This window comes from Dipodomys spectabilis, unplaced genomic scaffold (assembly GCF_019054845.1).
Source record: "Dipodomys spectabilis isolate Male_0828 unplaced genomic scaffold, ASM1905484v1 ptg000039l, whole genome shotgun sequence".
In the NCBI taxonomy this organism is placed as follows: Eukaryota; Metazoa; Chordata; class Mammalia; order Rodentia; family Heteromyidae; genus Dipodomys; species Dipodomys spectabilis.
The window spans coordinates 7,589,460-7,606,573 of NW_024870716.1; the positions used below are offsets into that span (position 1 = coordinate 7,589,460).

The window sequence follows — 17,114 nt, forward strand, 5'->3', positions numbered from 1 at the left end:
ACCACTTTCTCAATATCTTTATTACTATTATTACTTTTATTTGGTTTTTCTGCTCTCAAAAACTCCCCACAAATTTGATATCTTCAATAAATTCAAAAGAAATTATATTTCAAGTCATTTGTTAAGAACATGCTACATAAGCCTAGTGTTGATGGCTCAAACCTGTAATCTTAGCTACTCAGGTGGTTAAGATCTGGAGGATCAAATTTCCAAGCCAGCCTAGGGAGAAAAGTCTATGGTTTCCATCTGCAATTAACCAACAAAAGGCTGGACTGGAGCTGTGGCTCAACTGGTAGGGCACTAGCTGTGAGCAAGCAAGCTGAGAGTGTGAGGTCCTGAGTTCAACCTCTGGTACATTAACAACAATGAAACAACAACAAAACCCTGGTACAACCCAGACCCAATCAGACATTGTTTATGGTTTATGCTTATCTTGAAGTCATTTATTTCTAAACCATTTGTATAATACAATTGGTCTTTTAATGATGAGTGGGTCACATAGTGAAACTTAATAAGAGAGTATTCAGGACTGGGCACTGATAGCTCATGCCTGTGATCCTAGCTACGCAGGAGGCTGAGATCTGAGGATCAAGGTTCAAAGCCAGCCTAGACAGGAAAATCCAAGAGACTCATTTCCAACTAACCACAAAAAGCCAGAAATAGAGGTATGGCTCAAGCAGTGGAGTGACAATCTTGAATGAAAAGGACATTTTTTTTCAGCTCTCCAACCCTGAGTTTAAGCCCCAGTATAGGCAAGATTTTAGGAAATCACACTGGTTTCTTAAATATTTCATCATTGCCACTTTCTTATTGTAATCTACTTCACTATAAGTATTGAATTATGTGAGTCAAGAAGACCACATTAGCATTATATTTATATCAAATATTTACCAACATTTTAATGATGATGTCAAATAATGAGTAAATGTTGAAGAAAAGATAAGTAGCATAACATTGTTCTCATAAAAACTGAAAGCATATAAATATTATTTAAATTTAAGTCTCAGGTAGTTACCAGTGGCTTATGCCTGAAATCCTAGCTACTCAGGAGCCTGAGACCTACAGGATCTAGGTACAAAGCCAACCTAGGCAGAAAAGTACTCAAAACTCCATCTCCAAAAATAACTAGCAAGGGCACTCAAGAAACAGCACTTTGGGAGGGTAAGGGGAAGCACAGAAATGGAGAGACAAAGGGTGAACAAATGTAGCAGTGGCACTCACTGGACACTATGTGGAAAATGAACTATACAACTTGTGGGTGGGGATGGGAAGTAAAAACTGGGAGCAAGGGAGGGAAGGGGTGACATTGTCCAAAAACAAATGTACTCTTTATATGACTTATGTAACTGTACACCTCTATATATCACCTTTATAATAATACTTGAATTTTTAAAGAGAAATAAAGAAACCAATATTTTAAAAAAAAGAAAGAAATAGCTCACCACTGGTAGGGCACTAGCTGTGAGCAAGCAAGCTGAGAAATGAGGTCCTGAGTTCAACCTCTAGTGCATTAACAACAATGAAACAACAAAATTCTGGTACATCCAGACCCAATCAGACATTGTTTTTGGTTTATGCTTATCTTGAAGTCATTTATTTCTAAACCATTTGTACAATACAAGAGACTCATTTCCAATTAACCACAAAAAGCCAGAAGTAGAGGTATGGCTCAAGCAGTAGAGTGACAATCTTGAATGAGTGAGCATAAGGCCCTGAGATCAAACCCCAATACCACCAAAAAAAAAAAAAGACTATTATAATGTAAGGCTGAAATAAAAGGAAAAATGCTTTCTACCATTCTTATGTACTTGTCAGGGAATTTTATTGCCCTTGTAATGACCTATTTCTTTCATTAGTGGCCCTTCTAATTCACCTCCTGGCTGCCTACCCATCCCATTCTTCAACAGATCTTCCTGCCTATCACCCAGTGTCTGTTCTGCCAAATAATATATCATCTTCCATCTGTTTAAAGTCCCATGTTCTTTCTGGCACAGCTCCGCCTCCGGCTTCTCTCCCAGCCACCTACCTTGTTACCCTTCCATCTGCTAGGATGACTAGCTTCTCTTCTAACCTATTCCCAACCTAAACGATGGCCAATTTTACACTTAAGCTGATTAGAAGTTGATTTCTTAAAGGGCTATTCTGGTTGCAATACTAACTTAACATACAATCTCAGAGGAGAAAGAAAATTAAAGGACATAAAAAGTTAAACATGTATTTGATCTTTGAATGCTTCTACATAGTGAAGTAATTTACTGTTCCCGACTTCCTTCAAGGATGGTGTTTCAAAATGGACAGTACCACCATATAACCACTTGTTTTGGGTTGATGTTCTTCAGAGCCTTACTTTCCTTTTATTTATTTATTTATTTGTTTGTTTGTTTGTTTAATATGCCAGCACTAGGCTTGAATTCAAAACCTGAGCATTGTCCCTTCGCTCTTTGGGTCAAGGCTGGTGTTCTACCAGCCACAGCTCCATGTCTGGCTTTTCGGTGATTAACTGGAGGTAAGAGTTTCACAATCTTCCCTGCCCAGACTGGCTTTGAACCCTGATCCTCTGATCTCAGCCTCCTGAGTCCCTAAAATTACAGGCATGGGCCACCAGCCTTTTAGATAACTGTACTTGGTTCACTGTTACAAAGTTTTTATTCACTAATTAGCATCAACCTTCTCTTACACTCCACATTCTCAAGACAGTCCAATTCAATTTTGTAGACTTAGTATAACAGAAATACTAACATTTAATAATTACAATTTCAATTTTTGGGGTTATGTGTGCCTGTCCTGGGACTTGAAATCAGGGGCTGGGTACCGTCCCTTTGCTTTTTTGGTCAAAGCTAGCACTCTACCATTTGAGCCATAGCTCCACTTCCAGCTTTTTTGGTAGTTCATTGGAGATAAGAATCTCACAGCCTTTTCTGCATGAGCTGGCTTCCTATCATAATCCTCAGATCTCAGGCTCCTGAGTAGCTAGGATTTCAGGCATGAGCCCTGGGTGCCTGGCTCCACTCTTTTTTAATCCCTGAGACTTGTACTCAGGATCTGGTGCTCTCACTTGGCTTTTTCTCTAACAGCTGGTTCTCCACCACCTACTTCTAGCCTTTTGCTGGTTGCTTGAAACTTCCATCCTCAGATCTCAACCTCTTGGGTAGCTAGAATTACAGAAATGAATTACCAGTGCCTGGCCTCATTGTTTTTTAATATCTTTCTACTTCAAGAACAAGCCAATGCAATAAAACAAGTATTTTTTTTTTTTGGATGAATCTTGTGTGGTTTTGCCAGACTCTCTAGTTCTATATATTCAAATTCAGGATGGGCCTGTACTTTCAGTAGGAAGACATAAGTCAAATACCAGGGAGTAACCAATGGTCAGCCGAAATATTTGGTAAAAGTCATAAAAGACAGGAGTCACATGCTCAAATTTTTCAAATGGATTTTGGAAGAGGACTATCCATAGAAATCCTGAAAGGGAAAATTCTGTGAATCTAGTAGAATGGAGAATTAGGTGGGTGTGGTTGAGAATAAACCCAGTGGAATAGAAAAATTATTAAGACTTCTGCTAGAATCAACTTCTTGATACAGATTTATTCTTGAAAAGTTTTCTACGAATTTATGAGGCTTAAAACTCATCAGGACTACTTACAAAAAATTATCCACAGGGCACTTCCATATCATGCAAATATAAACTCTAACCATTTACATGTTAGGAACATATTGTAATAACCTATAACTTTCCCACAGTCTTAGTTAAATTACAGTTTATATAGTTTTCCACTTAAATTTATTACATTGATTTTAAGAGCCATAATGTATATCAACTATATTCTCTATGTATTTTTTTCCAAAATCTTATATTTGATATGTCACTACTTTCACTTCTCTTCCTTTCCTTTTTTATTATATCTCTTGTATAATATTTTTGATCTCCATTTAAATACCATGCCACAATAATCACCAATCAAATTCATTTTTGGTGTCTCACCTTATATAATTCAAGGTTGATGTTCAGAAGTTCTCCCAAGTATTGACTAGGGAGATTAATTATAATAGTGGGAAATTGGGTCTAGACATATCCTAGGATCCTCACATGACCCAGGATTATTGACCTAACACTTATCTACCTATCTATCATCTATCTCTACCTATCAATCAATCAATCATCTATCTATAACTACAATTTATTTATTTTCCAGTTAGCTATGATCTATATCTACATATCTTTCAATCACCTTTCATCTATTTCTCAACTATTCATTTATCAACTGTCTGTAACTATTACTTATTTATCTTTCTATTATCTTTCATCTACCCTATCTACACATCTTTTGATCATCCATCATTAATCACCTATCTATCTGTCTATCTATCTATCTATCTATCTATCTATCTATCTATCTATCTATCTATCTATCTATCTATCTTCATCTAAAGTATGTTAGATAAAATAGATTCATGATGTGGGTAGAAGCAGTGCTGCATGGATCCCTGTGCTTACACAATCTCCCCAAGTCAATACATTAATTTTACTGCTATATCTTGACCCTCAGCATGGAGCTTTTATTCTCCTACTGCCAGATCCAACAAGTAGCACTGCCATTAAACTCATTATCAGAATTTAGTACGTGTCATTAGGCAATAAATACCCTTAACCATTCAGGCTCCTGGCCCCCATTCTCCCTTGTTTTCCTTTAGATACTATTTGTCTTGTCTAGCAGTTAATGAGCTACCACAGTCAGGAAGCATTTGAGCCCCAAGACTCACCATGACTCAGCATCTGGACACCCCTTGTCACACAGGCAGTTACTTCTCCCTCCTGACTCTCCCTCCCTCAGGACAAACTCCCGGGTTTGAGTTTCCTCCTGTACCTGATTAGCTTTGAAGATTTAAGCACAGTAGACAATGCTGAGAACTCTGTGCCACAGTACCACCAGGCAGCTGACAGGAAACCCAAGTGATGTAGTAGCACTCAAGCAGAATTGAAATGCACTGTGAAATCTGGAGAACTGGCTTTCCTGTGCTCTTCTCAATGATCCACCCACCTTCCTTCATTCCTTTCCTTCCTTCCTTCCTTCCCTCCTTTCCTTCCTTCCTTTCTTCCCTCCCTCCCTTCCTTCCTTCCTTCAATCTTCCTTCCTTCCTTCCTTCCTTCCCTCCCTCCCTCCTTCTCTCCTTCTTTATGTCCTTACTCTTTCCTTCTTTCCTTCCTTCCCTTCCTTGCCTCCTTCCTTCCTACTTTCTTTCTTTCCTTTTCTTTTCTTTCTGTATTTCTTTCTTTTCCTTTTCTTTCTCTCTTTCATAAAATGATGTCTGTTTTACAAAACATACTTGGCTTTGTCTATTTTGTTTCTGACAGATGATTTGCAAGCATACTTTTGAAACTTAGTATCTATAAACCTACTTAAGGAAGTAAGCATATACAATATGTTATTTACAAAGTCTTAATAAATCCTCTTTTATAGTATGTACATATACATATGTACATACACATTTCTTGATAATATAAAATTAGTGCTGAAATTCCTTAAGGAATTTCACAACTAAAATCTCTTACTGGATATCTATTAATGCTACCTGCACACTCTAAAAAGATATTCAGGAATTCCCATTGTGCTAAATGTCATTTGTGTAATTATTATTCTATGCTATTTAAGCAAGCAGTTTTAATTCACAAAGACCTCTGACCAAGGTAGTAGCATTGTACTATATTTTCCAGTTTGCTGAGCTTTAGCAAATTCTATTAACTCTTCCATTGTGAGCTCTAGAACTGAGTTTAATTTTTAAGACAAGAAAGAAATTTCATCACAGCCTGCCATCTATCCATTTATTTAAAAATAAGGCATTCTCATATGAAGAAAAAGCAAACAACACACACACACACACACACACACACACACACACACACACACACAAACACACACACACACCCCACCCCACCCCAGTTAAAAGTCAAACTGCTTAGTTTCTGACAAGGTCTTCCCTCAAGGACAGGTTAGTCCAAATTGTTTGAATTCCATATCCTCAATTTGTATGCAACACAGTCTCTGAGTTGGAGAGCCTCGGTGCCTTGGCTCTCCTTCTGGGAGAAGGATTGAACATTTGGGGTTTCTAGCAGCATTCTTCATTTGAATCTGAAAATGTTGACATTAAGGACATAATGAGAGCCAAAGTAAAGCCCCAGCCCTACACAAACTTCACTGGAAGGTAATTTTCACTCCTCCATTTGGCTCAGTGCAGCTCCTCCCTCTCCAACGGCAGACTCCCATCAATTCAAACACAGTTGGAGCTCCTGTGCATTCTTGAAAAGCTTTTGCACGCAAAATAAACCATCCCCAGATCCAATTCAGTTAGATCGGTAAATAAAATCACCTTTCATTAACGTAACAATGGAAACTCCTTCCCATTACAATACTATAGCAAGTCATCCCATTTCAAATATATCGTACTGTAGCTGAATCTGCATTATCCCATATCGGCACATTAGGTTTACAATTCCCTAACCTAGAGGGGGGAAAAAAAACAAACCCTTGGACTTACCTCATCTATTGGACTAGGCACAGTTCCGTTCTGGGTATAATATCTATTGCAAATTGTCCATTTGAATAAATGCAGGGCCAGCTCTGCCACAATCCGCCTCAATCCTGCAGCAGAAGGCAAGTTAAAAGGACTTCAAGCTGTGACCTCAGAGGCGGGCGCAGCCGCTCCCATCCTTCAGCCAACCTTCTGGGGAAAGCAGGTTAGTGGGCTTGCCACACAGCCACACTTTCAAATAAAATCACTCTGGGTTGCAAGCTGGGGATTTACATCTTCCCAATTTGGCTGGCCCGGAGTCAATGCCGCTTCTATACCTGCAAATATTCAGCATGGCACTGCAGTCACTTAATGCAAGAAACTCTCTGAGCCGACTTCACAAACCGTCATTCTGTGTAGAGACTAGAGAATGAGCACGACATGCATAATTCATGCACTGAAATCTTCAATGCACGTCCTGTGGCTGCTCTTCTAGCCAGTAATGGGCTATTGATCACCTCATTCCTAAGACAATCACAGCGCCCGGATTGGTTTATTTCTACAAATAAAATGACGGTCGAAATCAGAAGCCTCCACCCCTGCAGCAGCCACTCACATAAAACGTTCCCAGAGATGAGAAGAAGATATTTGCATACTGCAGGATGTTTAAACTGGACGCTCATAGGCAGAAATGCTATAGCATGGGTTTTATGCAGAAGACGGACTAGCTATGGATTCAGGATGAATATGTCACATTATTAATATGATATAGAGGGTTTGGGTTTTTTTCCCCTACTGAGCCTACCATTTATGGAACATCAACAAGGATAAATGAAAATTAAGAATAGAAGAGAAGGAGTGAGAATGAGAAAGAGAGAGAGAGAGAGAGAGAGGTGTCTGTAAAACATTAGGTTGGGGGGGCTGGCTCATCCAAATGATCTTTCTTAGAAGAGTTTAATTGTAAGTAATTAACTTTAAAATAGTTTAAAATTACCCTTTTCTTTAAAAAATATCAACACATTCAGGGTACATGTGGCTCACACCTATAATCCTAGCTAACTCAGGAAGCTGAGATCTAAGGATCTAAGCCATCCTAGCATGAAAACCTGAGAGACTCCAAACCACAAAAAAAAAAAAAGCCAGAAGTAGAACTGTATCTTAAGTGGTAGAACAATAGCCTTGTGGATAAAAAAAAAAAAAAACAAACTCGGGACCACACCCATGTCCTGAGTTCAAGCCCCAGTACTGGCATAAATAAAATTAAATTTCTTTTTTCTATTTCTTTTTTTTTTAGGGAGGCTAGGACTCAAACCTGACACTTCGGCCACTAGCTAGCGCTCTACCAAATGAGCCTAGTCTCCAACCCCAAAATTAAACTTATAAAATTATCATAAGAGATAGATGTGATTATGAATAAGCAATTTTATTCTGGTGATGTCAGAGGTTGTGAGCTTGCTTTCTCTTGGAATTTAAGCTAAGAACACAGCTTTGCCTTCCCTGCCTGGGAAAGCAAGTTTTAAAACCAAATAAGGAAGCTAATATCCATCAAGGGAAAAATGACAGCACTTTGAGATGTCATAGTCTTAGCAGAAACATTATAGGTGGAGACCTATGTAAAAGAGACAATGCATATATACAGAAACAATCCACATTTACTTCTCAAAGTCTCCTGGACGTGAAACTAAGCCTTTAAAAAATTGTGTGTGTGTGTATGTGTGTGTGTGTGTGTGTGTATTACCAGAAGAGGGCTAGGTAGGATGTTCCTCTGAGTAACACCTACCAGTGGTTTAAAGATGAGCATATGATCAGACACACATACCCTAGATTTAAAATAAACCAAGATTTCAGAGCCAGCAATAATAAGGAAAAAAAGCAAAACACAACAACATAAAACAATATAGCATAAGAACAATAATGAAAATAGTAACTCCCAATAGAAAAAGGAAACAGTTAATAAGCTTTGAATGAAAATGATGGAAAAAACAGAAAATCATATACTCTCAGATAAAACAAAATCTAAAGCTGTAATAGCCAATTTCCATTTTCTGGAAGTCTGGCTGTTGCTAAGGAAAAAATCACTAGCTGATCTTATCAAATGGATAGAAACCAGAGATGGCCACTTTAGACCCATTTGCTGTCTTTCCAATATTTTGAATTTATAATGCACAGATAATATAGAGTAAATGTAATAGACAGAGTCAATAAGATAAACCAAATTTGGGAGGGAGGGCAGAAGGAAGGGAGGATGGAAGGAAGGGGAAAGAAAAGAAAGAAAAAATAAAATTATGAAAAATGGGGTAAAGAATTCTATTTACCAAAGTTCAAATGCTTTTCAGTTCAAGGGATAGGGTACTAGATTACATTTTGTTCTTAGAGGCTGAAGACATACTAGTTTCTCTCTGTGTGTTCTACCAGTACCATAGCTACACCCTAAATTGTGGTCCTTTCACTTATTTTGTTTTGTTTGTGCCAATACTAGGGCTTGAATTCAGAGCTTCACAACTTTTTCTACTCAAGGAGTGGACTCTATTATTTGAGCCACACTGCCACTTGTGCCTTTTGTTGGTTAACTTGAGGTTGGAGTCTCCCTCTTGGATTTGTCTGCTTGAGCTGGCTTCAAATCTCCATCTTCAGATCTCGGCTTCCACAGTAGCTGATTGGCATGAACCACTGACACCTGTTACCTGGCCTTATTTATGTATTTAAAAATATTTACTATGTACTTTCTACAGACAAAAAATTGTGCTAGATGCTAGAAAAGCAACTATGTGTACTTCATGCTGCCTCCCAAATTCATATGTTTGTGTTGAAAGCACAACTCTGCTACAATGAATGAATCCATGCAATCACCATGATACACATTAACCTATGTAAATGGAGAAATCACTAAAGTGTCTCTATTTAAAACTGGTGTTTACATTGTAAGTCCCTATGCCTATATGCTATAAAACAGGAAAACACCAACTCTTATTTTTACTCCACTCTGTGATTCATAGCCGAAAGAAATATTGGCTTTGCTCTCAACCAAGGGAGCATTAGGAAATGATTCATCGAAGGGGGTGATATTTCAGGGAATGGAATAATATATTGGAAATAGCACCAGCTTTAATGTTGGCAAATTTAAAATTCAATTCTGTCTTTCCTGAATTTATGTGACTTTGGACATGACATTTGCATTCCTTAAGCACCAATTTTATCATGTACAAAGGATGATACATATTTATTTCCATAGGGTTTTGTGAGAATTATAGAAATAACAAGGCATAATCATTAAAGTACAGTTATTTTAGTCAGCTGATAGAAGTTTAAATTTACTTCATATGAAGTGGGAAGAAGCCATGTAAAATGTTGTTTTTATTTAGGACTCTGACTTGGTTTTTCTCTCTCTACCCCTTCCCCCAAAAGAAAAATAAATGAAAACATAAAATAAATGATTATTAGCTACTCAGGAGGCTGAGATGTATTGATTGCCAGTGTTAGCAAGCCTAGGAAGGAAAGACCTTGAGATTCTTATCTCCAATTCATCACATGAAAACTAGAAGTGAAGCTATGGCTCAAGTAGTAGAACATCAGCCTTAAGCAGAAAAAGCTAAGGGACATTGCTCAGGCCCTGAGTTCAAGCCCCAGTACCTGACAGTGTATACACACACACACACACACACACACACACACACACACACACACACACACACACACACACAAGTAGAGAATGAAATTCTGAGATTTAGATAGATCAATGTACACAATAACCTTCCATCTTACTCACATTCCTGTTTCTGTGCCAGAATACCTGAGTAAAGCCACTCAAATGGAGGAAGACTGGACAGAAAAACATACAAATATCATATCCCAGGTTGCAATTACTTCTGAGAAAAGGATGGAAGGAACAGTTGGAAAGGCAAGACACATGCATATAGAGAGAGAAAGAAAGAAAAAAAAGTGTCAGAAATAATTCATGATGAATCATAGTAGTAGGCCCCTACCTATCAAGAATTAACTTGAGTCACACCCCCACTTTCAGCTCTTTGCTGGTTAACTGTAGATAAGACTTTCATAGACTTTTTAGCCCATGCTGGTTTCCAACCATGATTCTCAGATCTCAGCTTCCTGAGTAATTAGAATTACAGGTGTGAGCCACCGAGGCCTAGCTAATAAAACAAATAATGACAAAGAAATACACAGAAATATAATACTAGCAAGAGATTTTCATATACCTAAAATCTAAGAAAATTAATAAAAAAAAGCACTGGCTTCAATAATACCACAGACCCCATTACTCTACCAGATATATATGTACTGACAAAACAATTACATTATGGTTACAGTATACAAGAGCATACTTTCAGCATATATGTAGATGAGTATCTATATCCAGTATAAAGCTTTTAATTAAGATAATATCTACCTCACACAACTATAAATATATAACATACACTAATGCACACTCATTCCATCCCAAAATGAGACTCTATACTGAAACAAGAAACATAGGTTGGTTGAAACTACTTTTTTCCATGCATATATTTACTATTATTAATTGTTTTTTCCACATATATATTTAAAATGAATCTCTACAGTCGTAAAGTTCTCTAGGGACATAGTAACTTAAAACCAAGTTTGGATAACAATATCATAGTCACATGCTTTCCTTTATTTATAGATAGATTTCTAATGTAAAAAATAACTGTTATACTTTTATTTAACATGCATGTGCATGTGTGTGTGTGTGTGTGTGTGTGTGTGTGTGTATGTGTGTCTGTCTGTCTGTCTGTCTGTCTGTCTCTGTGTCTATCTGTCTTTCTGTCTGTGTACTAGAGCTTGAACTCAGGGTCTCTTGTTCTGGCTCAGCTTTTTGACACTGTACCACTTGAACCATGCCTCTAGTTCCAGCTTTTTGCTGGTTAACTGGAGATAAGAGATTCTCAGGTTTGTCTGCTTAGGCTGGCTTGGAAGAGAGATCCTTGGATTTCAGCCCCTTGCATAGCTAGAATTATAGGTGTGAGACTTTGGCACCCAGCCTGGATGAGCAATTTTGGATAGGCATATCTAAGAACATATCTTACTTCCTACTGAAAATGAAGCCTCCTGCTAGGATGATAATGTATCTGTAAGTTCTTTCATAACAATTTGTTTTGGTGAAGTTGCTGCAGAAGTCAATCAACTTTACTTCTTCATGAGGAATTCTATCTTGAAACTAGCAACTGTAATTTCCTGGAAAACATCTACACCATATTTGTCCTATGAAATTAATGAAGCAGTCTTAAAAGTATCTTGCAAACAACAACTAGTTTAGTTTTACAGTGTGCTGTAAGAATCTATTAGAATAAAATGGCACTTCACTGAAATACATGAAGATTTCAATTAAAAATAGATAATTGGTTTAAAGGAAATATTGACAGCCTTCATTTCTGAGGATAATGAATATGATCTTGACCATTTTCTTGGTGTGAAATGATCACCATGAAAAATCTTTGGCCAAGGGGACCATTATACTGCTCAGGATTAATTGTCTGAGCAATAATTCAGCTGAGAGACACAAAGCAAAACAAAAAAGGAAGGGAGGCCAAAGAGAATCAGGAATGGTACCCATGTACATGCATGCACCCAAAAATAGACACACAGACACAGACACACACAGACAGACAGACACACACACACACACACACACACACACACACACATACACACACACCATGGAGGCCTGCAGATGCAAATATAAACAGTAACACTTAGCTATGTTTCACTGGCTAACAGAGACTTGAATCTTTTCTTTTGTAAATGTTCTCTGGTGTAGGCTGTAGGTCAAAACATAGTCTGGTGCCAAGAATTTAATGATTCTTGTCCTCAAGGCTTAGAACCAGCAGTCTATTGGAGTCCATCCATAATGGCTTAGGAGAGCACATTTTAGTTTCTGGGAATTTGGTAAGCCAGTTTTGAAATATAGTCTTTAATAATAATTAAGTAATATAAACATGTGATCAAATAAGTTGCATGGAAAAATAATATGCAAGATGCATTGTTTCTTATATATTTTAATACAATCAGTACTTTATAGTTTATTTACATACATTTCATCTGGAGAATGGAAATAGTACATAATAATGTGCTATTTGGTGTCTTTTCTAACTTTATATTGGTACCATGAAATCACCCATATTGGAAATAATTGCATGACAAAAATCAGCAAAAGCTAAGAATTATGTTTTATTTTTCCTTTTCTCTTGGACAGAGTCATTTTTATACCATTTACCAGGACATCTCAACTCACAACTCAGAAGTTCTAGAATTTTTAAACAACATACACTAGCTGGATGCTGGTGGCTCATACCTGTAATCTTAGTTACTCAGAAGTCTGAGATCTGAAGGAACATGGTTCAAAGTCAGCCAGGCAGAAAAGTTCACTAGATTCCATTTTCCGAGTAACCACCAAAAAGCAAGACTACAGGTACTGATCAAGTGGTAGAACCCCAGCCTAGCAAGTATACTGTCCTGAGTTCAGTGAGCCTTAATTTATTCCAACAATATCATTTTTCAATTTTAATACTAACATTACTCACTAAAGTTTTCAATTAGTATTACCAATATAGATAGACAGAAACTGAGTAGACCTCCTTCTGTGTGTGTGTCTTGGGCCTTGAACTCAGGGCCTCACACTCTTTCTTAGCTTTTTCACTCAAGAATCCTACCACGTGTGCCACAGCTCTACTTCCAGATTTTTGGCATTTAATTGAAGATAAGAGTCTCATGGACTTTCCTTTCCAGGTCTGGCTTTGAACCAACATCTTCAGATTCAGCCTCTAGAGTAGCTAATTATATAAGATGACCCAGTTGAATTAACCTTTTATTGGCCAACTGAATAATCACTGAACAGAAATCAATCACTGAACATAAAGGTAGTGTTTATTCTATGAGGATATATACATTTTCCCTGTTGAGCATTGGAAAGCAGTCAAGACATTTTTAGGGGTGATTATACTTCCAGATAAACAGAAACATTAGTAAATCATTCAAGCCAAATTCATAGAAAAATATTATATAAAATAAAAAATGTATAGCTGGGCACTGGTGGCTTATGCTTGTAATCCTAACTACTCAGGAGACTGAGATCTGAGGATCATTGTTCAAAGCCAGCCCAGGCAGGAAAGTCTGTGAGACTTACCTCCAATTGACCACCAGAAAACCAGAAGTGGCACTGTGGCTCAAGTGGTAGAGTATTCACCTTGAGCTGAAGAGCTCAGGGACAGAGTAGTTCAAGCTCCATGACCGACAAAAAAATAATTAATTAATTAATTTAAAAAATGTTTTAAACCATCTGATTGCTTCCCTCATCTCATAACATTAAAAACATCAAAACATTAAAAGTGCTACATGGCAGCATAATATAATGTGATATTTAAAGTTAATATTTAAAGTTAGCCTCAAATGTATATTTTCCTATGGTTGACCAGGGCAATAAGGTAACTACCAAAAGAGGAATAGTAGAATTTTTTTTTTTTTTTTTTGTCGGTCGTGGGGCTTGAACTCTGGGCCTGGGCGCTGTCTCTCAGCTCTTCAGCTCAAGGCGAGCGCTCTACCACTTGAGCTACAGCGCCACTTCCGGTTTTCTGGTGGTTTATTGGAGATAGGAGTCTCACGGTCTCTCCTGCCCGGGCTGGCTTTGAACCGCGATCCTCAGATCTCAGCCTCCTGAGTAGCTAGGATTACAGGCGTGAGCCACCAGCGCCCGGCTTAGAAATTTTTTAAAGTACAAAAAAAGTACAAAAGATTCCTCTTGAAGGAATAAAAACCATAATGAAGTCTCATTATTTCTGACAGCTTCTAAGAGGGATCTTATGAAGTGCACTCATAGTTACGGGTCAGTCTTTCAAGCCTTAACTAAGATTTTCAAATTCTTGCAAAAATGAAGTGCTGGTAGGATATCCTATGGAGCCCTTGAGGAAGATTGGTTTTGGAGGAGCAGAAGGTTTAAACTGTAGAACAGGATGGTAACTGTTTTTAAACCACACTAGAATCATATTCAGCCTTTCTGAAGTCAGGTCTTTGAAAATGTATACCGTTAGAGATCTGCTGAAGAGGAAGTCTCTAGTTAATACTTTCTAGATTAGAACACTGCTCGCTTAGCAGGAATTTAAGAATCAGCCCAACTCCTGTGACTCAGGACTTACTCCTGTAATCCTACTTACTCAAGAGGCTGAGATCTGAGAATTGCAGTACAAAGCCAGCCTGGACAGGAAAGTCAGTTAACCACCAAAAAGCCAGAAGTGAAGCTGTGGCTCAAGTGATAGAGGGCCCAATATGAGAGAAAAAAGCTAAGGGACAGTGCTCAGGTCCTAAGATCAAGCCCCAGTACTGCCTGCCCCGCCCACACATACACACACACACAAAAGGAAGGAAAGGAAAGGAAACAAGGGAAAAAAGAGGAAAGAACATGAGAAAGAAGGAAGGAGGGAAGGAAGGAAGGAAAGAAAGGGAGAGAGAGAGAGAGAGAATTAGTCTGGAGCTTTTCAAATATAACTAGTCTAGCCCCCTTTTCCTTAAAGTATATATCAAAAAGAAATTAAATTATATGATTATATTTAATACATAATTTTATATCCAGGAATTTTATACTCTTACTTCCAGCCCAAATACTTTTTTAGAATCTGTGGCACAACATAAACTATTGTTTTGTGCAAATAGTCGCAGTTCTATGACCCTCTAAACTATTATGACTGATACTACAAAATAATCTTATTACTTTTGCCTTCATTCAAGGCATAAGAAGCTGCAAATAATGCTGATCTCATAACTAACAAAAATAAAAACAAGATAAACTACAAAAATCTAACTCAGTTAGAAAGCTGAGATCACATGATAACCATATAACCTAAAAACCAAACAAACTTCTCTAAGGAGAGATAAAGCACACAAAATGTTTACTTGCTGAAGAGGTATCTCAGAAGGGGCAATAATGGCAGTTAAAAAATCATCAGCTCACTGTTCAAGAATTGCAGAGATCACATGTGGGCTAGCAAGTCATGCTCAAACATCAAGCATGCCTACAAAAAGGAAAACTTCATTCTTTTGCAGGCTCCCTCAACATCCTCTGAGTGTGTACAAGAAGACTGGAGCTAGAGGAGGGGATCAAAGAACTCCCTTCGGTGGTAAAGTTGGGATTTGGAAGTGTGGAGGAATAGGTGTGAGACACCATACCCTTCCCTGGACTTTTGTCTCTTACAAAGTAACCACTGGTGGGCCATTGTTAAGAGGTATCCTGGCATCACAGGCAGAGAAACATTACAACTAAGGGAATGGACAAACAATCAACCAACCAACCAAAGAACCAACAAAACCACTCTGTGTTCTCTTCTACCACTAGAGAAATTTTAGGCATAGGTTTTTAAAGCAATACCAAACATCAAACAGACATCTCCCATTGCCAGGGACAGTCAGGAAACTCTCTCAAGACCAGTTGAAAGGACAAGGTCCTTTGGCTGTTATTGGATAAGGGACAAGACAGCACAGAAGCCCTCCCTAAGACTGGGGCTAGAGCAGAACAGAGAAACCAAACCCCATTCTCCAGCATGAATCAAGTAATAGCACTTTGCCTTTGGGATGCTGAGATAAGCTTGGAGACAGATGGCCTTTGTGGGTGTGGCAATGTTCCAGTCAAACGCAGATAGATAGTGGGTGGGAATTGATCTTCAGGCTATAGTTTGAAGATCCTTGATCTAGAGAAAAATAAAGGTCTACTTTGTATAAGTGAAATCACTGAAGATGATTATAAATAGAAAATAAAGCCAGGTGCCAGTAACTAAGAAGCAGTACCCAGACCTGAGTTCAGGCCCCAGTACCAGCACAAAAAAGAAGGAAGGAAGGAAGGAAGGAAGGAAGGAGGAAAGAAGGCAGGAAGGCAGGCAGGCAGGAAGGAAGGAAGGAAGAAACTTGTCTACTCATATCTTTAATGACAAAATAAAGTTATGTGATAGAAGTTATATTAGGTCATGGATTTTTTTCATGCATTCATTTCCAACTCATTTAAAGAAATGTCTTTGCTATAAAATTTAAATATTTAAACAAATATTTAAACAAAATATTTAAATAAAAATATTTAAACAAATATTTAAACAAAAATAAGTGGGGCTGGGGCTAGGAAGGTGGCTCAGTGGTAGAGCGCTTGCCTTGCGTGCATGAGGCCCTGGATTCGATTCCTCAGCACCACATAAGCAAAAAGAAAAAAGCCGGAAGTGGCGCTGTGGCTCAAGTGGTAGAGCATTAGCCTTGAGCTGAAGAGCTGAGGGACAGCGCCCAGGCCCAGAGAGCGCTAACGTTGAGCTGAAGAGCTGAGGGACAGCGCCCAGGCCCAGAGTTCAGGCCCCATGACCGGACCCCCTCCCCCAAAAGTGGGGATTTCCAGGTCTCTATGTTTCCTATGCTTTTCTGAATCATCTTCTTTCCTGTCTCAACATTACCCTAAAAAAACAACAACAACAAAAAAACCCCAAAAAAACAACAAAAAAAAACCAGTGGTTAGACTGGGAAGGTGGCTCAGTGGTAGTGTGCTTGCTTTGAAGGCATGGGGCCCTGGGTTCAATTCCTTAGCACCACATAAACAGAAAAGGGTGGCC

General features: G+C 38.2%; 1 protein-coding gene across 2 annotated transcripts in view; it reads right to left on the reverse strand.

The window, feature by feature from the left end:
- Positions 1–6,625, reverse strand: part of Cntn1 (contactin 1) — a 164,978-nt gene extending 158,353 nt beyond the window's left edge. For both annotated transcript variants that reach the window (XM_042677745.1, XM_042677746.1), the window contains exon 1: positions 6,535–6,625. The gene's annotated coding sequence lies outside the window, so the exon portion shown is untranslated. The remainder of the gene's footprint in view (positions 1–6,534) is intronic.
- Positions 6,626–17,114: the final 10,489 nt, after the last annotated feature.